The following is a 9,423-nucleotide window of genomic DNA, read 5'->3' as shown; positions in this document are numbered from 1 at the left end:
TGGGCCAAGTCGGCCCCGACGAACCCTGTAGCACACTCAGAGGCTCCTTGAGGCCTTCAGTAGCCACGGCGCCTACCCCAGGGTTACAGAGCTTGCTTCGCTCACCATTCCCGGGTTGCAGAGGACAGTGGTGGCTCGTAGCTAAAATTAGAGGTGGGGTTGCTGCTCCAGAAAATTTTTTTCTGTGCCTTTTCAAGGCCACGGTTAAAGTTTTCTGTAAAATACTAGAACCGAAAAAAATTAATCAAATAGAATAACTAACAGGAATCAGGATAATAATCTAATTCTACATTTTATCACATTCAAGAATATGGTACACGGTTTTTAAGTATATTGGGATTAAAACCGTATTCGGTTTAACCAAATAAATGAAATGTCAATGCAGATAAATTTATTTAGTATTATTAGATAACTTAATAAAATGTCCACTTAAAAACACTATAGCTTAATGTTGCTTAATGTAAATTTCTATATACGCAGAAACAAATACACCATTAGGTTTTACTAATTGTCTTCTCTTTCGCCCTTTCTGCGTTTTTGGACAGATTTGGCGATCAAAGAGCCCTGGCTTTCCGCCATCTTATGAATCCATCTTATGGAAAAACAACCAAACCACTTTCATACCGACTAAACTAGAAAAAGGGAACGAACAAGGAACGTTCCATACACACGGGGAAAAAAACTACCTTCCACCAGCACGCCAGGGTCGGCACTGCGGGAGAGACAGTGCTCTCTCGCCCTCGCAGTCTCGAGTGCAGCTTCCTGGGTGCGCATGCGCAGAACAGCCAAACACCACTCCGCTGGAACTTGAAGCGCACAGTTCCATACAAAGATTTCTGTACCTTTTTCATAAACTGGGGGATGGCTACTGACATTAAGCTTAAGATTATATATTGTACAAGTATAAAGAAAGAATTAAAGAAAAAAGACTCGTTATATTAAATGTTACCGATAATCAAGTGGATATAGGAGTGCCTATACGCGAGCCGCCACTGGCAGGGGGACGACGCTTTGAAAACCCGCAGAGCTTACTTCAATCGCCATTCTTGGCTACACAGAGGGCTCCACCTCTTGGAACTTCGTATTGTTCGTTAATAGTGAGAATAATACTGATAAATAACAATTAAAGTATTCAGGCTTTATAGAAATTTGAAAAAGAAACTAAATTACAAAAGACAGAATAATAGTAAGTATGGTAATCAATGTACACACATCTTTGACGACGAAAAATTCATAACTTACTTTGCTATTAAAGCAGAAATATAATAAACGGATTTTTTTCTTTAATATATATATTTTGAGGGTGTGGCGGTACTAACGGTTGCTTTAAATAGTTTTTTAAAATATTAATTTATTTAATTCTACCGGCCTCCTGTGACGTCACAACATACAGTCTACTACAACAGTTATTCGTCAGTGCTACACTAACGCTCCTTGTGGTGAGAGGGGTAGTATTGAGGCTTGTAGTATATACACAGCCGGTAGTTAATTTAGATCATTTTTTGTGGCGAGAGTACGATTTATAAAAAATTTGTAAATATTACTTTTAAATTGTTAATAAATTTTCTTAAGTAAAATTAGACCTTAATTAGGCGAAATCTTGAGATACCGAGGGTCACCTTATTGTACAACCTCACCCCCTTGACCTTTTTAGTTGAAAATTTAATGGCATCAATGCCCCATATATAGAAGTAATGTGACCAAGTTTGGTCAAAATCGGTCCATTAGTTCAGGACATATAAGGTGTAAAACATCGAACACACACTACGCGTACATAAGAACATCCGGAAAATTTCCATCCGGATTTTTGGGTTCTTTCGGTGTCAAAACGTCAAGGTCCGATGAAGAATGCATATGCCCAAATTGGACCGATTACAATACTTTCCCTTCTAAAGCTATAGCGCTAAACGGGAAAGTAATATATATGAGAGGTTATCTCTAAAGTAAAGACCATTTCATTGTAAAAACATTTATTCTGAAATCTTTATAAATATTTTTTATTTCTCAAAACTACATACCTTATACTACTTCTCGATTTAATTGCCACATTAATTAATACATTTATCGTAGCGATACACCGGCTTCAATATACCCTCATCGTATTCTTCTGCCACCAGTCCATTTAAGACACTGATTAACAGTATTTTTAAGTTCATCGTCACCCGCGAATCGCTCACCGCTCAAAAATTCTTTTAATTTCCCAAACAAATGGTAATCAGAAGGAGCTAAGTCCGGACTATATGGTGGGTGATCGTAAATTTCCCATCCAAATGTTCTCAGTAAATCACGTGTCGGACCCGCAACATGTGGACGTGCATTATTGTGCAGCAGGACGAACCCGTCGGTCAGCCGCCACGTCACTGATTTTGAATTGCGCGCCATAACTTACGTAGATTTTCACAGTTGGCTTTTGCATTTATAGTCGTTCCACGAGGCGTGAAATCGATTAGCAGTAAGCCAAACCGATCCCAAAAGACTGTGGCCATCAGTTTGCGTCCAAATTGCTGTGGCTTGACCTTTGTCGGTCTGGTTGATGATTGAGAGTGACGCAATACGCTTGACTGCCGTTTTCTCTCTGGCGTGTAATACGAAATCCATGTTTCATCGCCGGTGACAATCGAATTAAGAAACTCATCATCTTTTTCTGTGTAGCGCATCAAAAATTCCAAATCAGATTCCATTCTGATTTTTTTGTGACGTTCCGTTAAGACGTGCGGCACTCGACGTGTACAAACCTTTCTGAAGTCTAAACGGTCATAAACAATGCGACCAATAATCGCTCTTGAAACACAGGAAAAAAAGGGTCAGATCGGAAATCGTTGAGGACGATCTTTTCTGATTTCATCGTCGACGCGTTTCAAGAAGTCCTCGGTGATTATCGAGGTCCTCCCCGAACGTTCTTGATCGTTCATCACAAACCGGTAAAGCAAGTATTAAGTGTAAACCTTGCAGTCCTCAACCGGTTTCTGTGATCGATGAGAAGCACCAAAAGGATGCGAATGATTTATTTCAAAATGATCGTAGCATCAGATTACAAGGCATCGCCAACAGATAAGCGATATAATGAACACATCATAATATTGCACAACTGAGCTGCCGTCAAAGTTTTTACGGTCGTACTACGCAAACTGAGAGAAAAAAAATTTTTAACAGCAACGAAAGTAATCTTGTGAATAGTTAAAATATTCTTGTTATGAAATGTTATTTTGAGAAGGGAGATAACTTTCTTTTCAACATTATTACAGAAATTGAAAATTAGCTGCATCATTATGACCCGAGAGAAAAACGCCCAAAGCACTGAGTACTGACACTACGGTTTGCTACAGTAAAAAGGATTCAAAATAAAAATCAAAAAGATGAAGTTTTTGTGGACTAGAGAAGACGTAAACCGGATGTACTGCCTGGACCTGATTACAAGTAAGTTTAAATTCAGTTTACTTAATTTAAATTTAACTCCATTTAAATAGTCGTTCAAATTCTTAATTTGGCACTTGTGCACTTTAGGTGGTACCGCAGTTTGAAAAAAACGTATTCTCTAAAAATGATAGATTCTAGAAATATTTTAACATCTGAACAGAAAAAACTTGATTATTTAGACAAAAACCCAAAAGTTTGCTGCTTATAATAATTATAGATATAAATTAACCAAACTAACCTCGATTAATTAACAATAATGTTTTTATTATTTAAATAATAAATAATTACAATAATTATTGAAGTTATTATTTAAATACTCATTACTATGTTAATTAGTCAAGGTTAGCGAGAGTATGATAAATTTAGTTAAATTATACTTATGAAATAAATAAATAGTCGTAAATATAAACGGTAATATAACGGTTATGTCGGGTGATATTAACAGTAAGTCTGTAATTTATTGGTCGACAGGCTGATACGTTAGCCACTGTTGTATCACTTAAAGTGTACAAGTGCCCTTAATTTTTTGTTTAGCCTTCATTACTTTCTTCTAAGTACAAATATTTTGTTATGCTAACTATACCAAGATACGGGGTACCAAATTTTTTTCTACCTAAATAATTATTTTTTGCTGTAAATAAGCATTTGGATCTACTCTTTCTTTTTTATTTTTTTTTATCTAATTTTTTTTAATCAAAATTGTCTGTTTACTTTGGTTAAATGAATTAAATAATATCTTTGATATGTAATTATTATATGCCTGTCTACTTAATGTGTTTGACATCATCGTACATTGGCGTAATGCTTTGCTATGACATTATAGTTCCGGTGTCTCTCCGGGAGAGTTTTGTGATACACTTTGTGTAAGACTATTTCAGAAGAAATTCTTCAAATCCTGAGGATGTTTTACACACATATATACGAGTATATACAAGTCGTTTGTGAAACGTTGCTAACAGCATAGTTTTTGGATAGAATGTAATTACATCTATTACATTTTTTAATTATACGAATTCCCTATTAATAAAATAGTAGTATGCGTAATAAAATAAATGTTCTAAGCCAGCGGTCGACAATCTTTCAGACCTCACGAATCACTAAATTCATAATTTTAAATCCCGCAAACGAAACACATTTGTAAAATAACGATCAGCAAATTTAATTTTTTTAATATGAATGCGCCTATTTAATATAACAGTATTATATAAATGCTTATTTAATCACAAAAAGTTTTTAAAAGTTGTTACAAAATTATTAAAATTAATTTAAATATTACAAAATAATTGAAGCTTATTTAATTATTACATATCTTTAGTGTCATATTTATTCCTGCTTGTTTGAAAGAAGTTTACGGATTTTTAGCTTCAATGATGTTACTACAAGATGAATATCCGTGTTTATTGCAAGTTGAACTGGTACGAGTTTTATTTGCTGTGACAGATGAAATTGTCTTTTAGCATAATAAGTTGTTGAAATTTGAATCAAAATTTTCATTATTTTTTCACTCGGCAATGGGTATTCACTTTTTACGGATAGCTACATATGAGGTCTTGATAAGGATGACTAGAATTTAGCTTTAAGATTGTTACCGGATGATAGATCGATGAGTTTTTCTTTCTCATTCAAGCTTAAACATCTACTTTTAGCGTTTACTGCAAACGGATCTATTATCCGCATATTGCAGTGTCTGGGATCTTCTTTCTTAGGATAATAACGACTAAAAGATTCTGAGAGTGCTTTTAAGTGCTGTTTAAAAATGGTTAACATCCTTCTCTATCACATATTCATCAAAATTTGAAACATTTTCAGATCTTCTTTAGCCAACATCACAGTAATATTTTCTTTTGAATACCATCTATTTCACCTCGTAGTGTGAACATGTTCTTAAGATATCCTTGCAAGGATGTGTTTAGTCTATTTAACACTGGAAAAATATCTGCCAGGTATTCACGGTTGGCTGTCCATTCATCTTCAGAAAACAGTTCTTGAAATTTTACTGTTGGAAATATAATTTGACTTCTTCGTGCAGGGCAAATAGTCGGATTAGTATTTTTGTCCCTCGACAGCCATTTCTGGAAATTCATTTCTTCACAAAGTTTCTCAAATAATCGAGAATTGAGCGCTTTTTTCATTTATAATTTTAATAACATCTGTTAATACTTCTTGTAATAATAGAAACGTATTTTTCGCCGAAAGTTGTTTCATGTTGAATAATTATAAAAATGTAATTTTTTAACGCGACTATAACTTTGTAGTTTTTAAATAAAAATGTATTAAAAGCTCATAAAAATTTTCATTCAGAATATAAAAATTTCTTAGTATATTTATTTTTGTTTTATCAAACATAAAAAATCCAAATAAGGTGCAGGCAGCATTTTTGTAAACCGCGGGTTGGTGACCGCTGTTGTAAGCTATTATTTTATAAGGTACACAACGAAAGAGGTTAATATTATATTTTTTTTATGATCTGTTTTGGTGTCCATAAGATATTTCAGTTAAATTTGTCTGTAAATAAAATAACAATATCCAGCAATAAATATGAAGAATCACTTCATGATATACACCCTGCAGAGTTCTTCACTTCGTTGGGAGGAAAACTGATTGATTATTGCGTCTCTTACTCTCTACAGTTTTCATTCTTCTTTTTTTCTCTTTCTTACGTAAAACTTTCTCGTACTGTTGGTAGGCATCCGTATTAATATTTTTGTTTTATAATCAGTTTATCATTTAATGACAGTTTTTTTATTATTATTATTATATTTAATATTAATTTAATTAATTAATTACCTTACGTAATTTATTATTTAAAAAAAAAACTAATCGATAAAGTTTTATCGTAAAATAATTATGTAGAATAGCGATTTAAAATAAAAACATATATATGTAAAATGATCGATCTATGTTTAAAAGTTTTACCTACCCTACCGGTTTCGCCCAACAACCACCCTTATATATTTGAAGAATGAGAACGGAGCCCTAGTTTTTAGTACACGCGACTCTTGTCCTATCGATTGCCATGGCCCCGACTTGAGGTCTAGACACAGCGGCGTCCGTCGTGTACCTCTGTTTCAGCTATGTTTGTTGGCTCTCTTCCAAAAAAATAGAAGATTTTTAGGAGGTTGAGAAGATGTAAGTTGAACAAATATTATCAAAATGGGATGACAGTACATATATAGCAGGAATATTCCTGAACTATATGTAATTGACTTTTTTTATTTGTATGCTTTATTGTAATCGTTTATTATTTTATATTACATGTAGTTAAGGTTTTATATCTAGTTATCGATAATATAAATTAAAAAAAAAACTCATTTGTAATATGCAATAAGGAAAGTATTTGTAATATGCATTTTAAACGATGAGAATAATTATCTCGTTTTCAACATATTTCCTATGGACTCATTTTTTGATTGAAATCTAAGTTATACGAAAACTATTCCCATTTACAAGTTTATATTTTTACAGTTATGGAAATTAAAAAAAAAAATAATAATAATTTTAGGATTCGGCCTTCTTCGCTGATTTTTATTTAAAAACAAAATAAGGAAACTATTTTAATTTTATTGAATGTTCAACTCGCTTAACGAAATCATCAATTTTTTTTAATTTTGATTAGAACATTGTATTTTACGTTGTGTTCTAACCGAGTAGAGTTCATCCTTAGAAATGTTTAGTTCTCATAGCAGTCTAAAGCAGTGACAGATAAAAGAAGCCCCTTTTTCAAGTTAAAACCTTTTGTAACCATTAAATTTAATAGGAGATTGTTTTTTTCTAAATTATGCGCCCGGTACACTTGAAAATCAAAAATTTTGGGATTTACTTTTTTGTGTTCAAATCAAACAAAAAGGATCGGAGCATTTATTATCAACAATTAGAGAATCGCAAATGAGTATTTGTTCAAAATTCACTACTGTATAAAGAGAAAACTTTTTAGTTTGTTCTCTATAACCGCAAAAACTACTGAACCCAATCATTATAAATTTTAACTGTAACTTTCTTATGACTCTCTCTATATTGCTAACAATAAATACCACAGATAAAGAAACGTCAACGTTCTAACTTGCATCATCTTAACGAAACACGTTTCAAACTTCCCCCTTCAAAATTTTTCTACCTTAAATTGAGCCTAATTCAAGAACGAATCGACCAATCTTCACCAAATTTTCCACGCACAACTTCAGATACACTACTACTGCATATGTAAGTTTCAATGAAATTGATTTTCAGTTTCGGACGTTTGCGAGCCACAAAATGCATATATATAAGGAAACCCCAATTTGAATGATATTTTCGTACTCCTCATACTTCAAAATGTCAGTAAAATTCATTTTCACCCCCCTCCCCAATCACACTATGCGACAGAAAGTAATATCGTACTTTTCTTCGAAAAAAGTGTAAAAATGTAAAAATAAATAACGTAGAACTTCTTTTAGAAAAATTTAATGTCATTACCTGTACTTCTCATTGTCTTTGCCAATATCGACTTATTCAGCAAGTTATGCAATTTACTAACTGTAATGTCATTAGCTAAAAAATATCAATTTGTATTATACATCGTAATATACGTAAAAATAAAATATCTTGATAATAAAATTAAAGGAAATAACTCTGAGAGAAACAGCTCACACATAATTACTAAAAAACTATTTCTAATTTTTAAAGTTTTCTACGCACATAGCACTGGCGAAGCCGCGACGGGGGATGCTATACTAATAATAAGAGATTTAGTCCCTACATAAATCCGCTGTGCGTTCTAATACCAAGTTATGAATTGTTCTTGAAACTTTGAACCGTTTAGAATATTAAGTTTTTCTCATTTTTTGTTGCAATCAAGGTTTTTTGCAGTGTTTAGTGCAAAAGTTATTATCTTAGGTACATAGCTTGTCTTGTAAATAATATATTAAAGGAGAAAAATATTTTACAAAAAAAAAAAAAATTCCAAGATATAAGTATTAAGATACAACAAGAAATTACGTCTTAGATCCAAATCTCGACTTCTTTTATTATCTAAGACGTTTGGTTAAATTAGATTTTGCTTATTAGGTTGGGCTGTTATTTGGGTTTTTTTTAAAAAAGGTATTTTTACTCTAAGATATTTCTATGAGCTTCTAACTCTGTATGTTTTCGACAAAGTTCATCGTTCGTGGCTCGTTTTATTAACTTATGTATTTTTGTTTCAATTTTTAGGTAGATTTTGTAAGAGAGCTACCTATTGTAATGGGTACCATGATTCGATTTCCGGAAAATTTCGACATTTCTTCGCGTTTCACATCCCCCAAACCCAAACTACTGTCAGCTCAACATGAATATATATTTCACTTTTTTGTGCACACGATAACTGCCGCTGTAGTTTTGCACCAGTCACTTTCAAATTGATACATAAAATATAACGATCCAAAATCTTGGACTAGTTCGTTAATGGGCAAAATCGGATTATGAAGGTGGAAATGGGGAGGTTTTTCGAAAAAAACAAAATATCGCTATAACTTTCTTTTTAAGTAAAATATCGAATTCGTTTAAAATTTCTATTATTCTTTGGATAAGGGCCTAAAACTTTTCTACGTAAAGTTTTTTGATATCACCAACCGTTGGCCCAGGGGATGGAAAAATGGGGTTTCGAAGACAAAAATCATACTTTCCTTAATAAGCGCAGTATCGAATCGGTTTAAAGTGGTCATTATTTCTCTAAACATTACCTAAAATCTTTGAAACAATTTTTGATATGACCAACCCTTACGGAGAGGGATGAACAAAATGTTCCTGGAATTGTAAGATGTGGCTTATCGTATGCTAAACATGTGAAACTTTTTTCACATGAAACCATTGTCATATTGAGTAAATTTTAAGTTTTTCTTAACTTTAAGGTGGAAATCTTTTTTATCCCCTACTCAGCACCAGTGAAATCTATCTCCGCCTTCCGAAGTGCCGAAAGGGATTTTTTTTATATATTTGATTTAGTGGGTTTCAGTTAAATAATTAAGTAATGAATGAATCTGTGAGAATTTA

Source organism: Lycorma delicatula, chromosome 9 (assembly GCF_047948215.1).
Source record: "Lycorma delicatula isolate Av1 chromosome 9, ASM4794821v1, whole genome shotgun sequence".
Classification (NCBI taxonomy): Eukaryota; Metazoa; Arthropoda; class Insecta; order Hemiptera; family Fulgoridae; genus Lycorma; species Lycorma delicatula.
Note: the sequence above shows the minus strand (reverse complement) of the source record.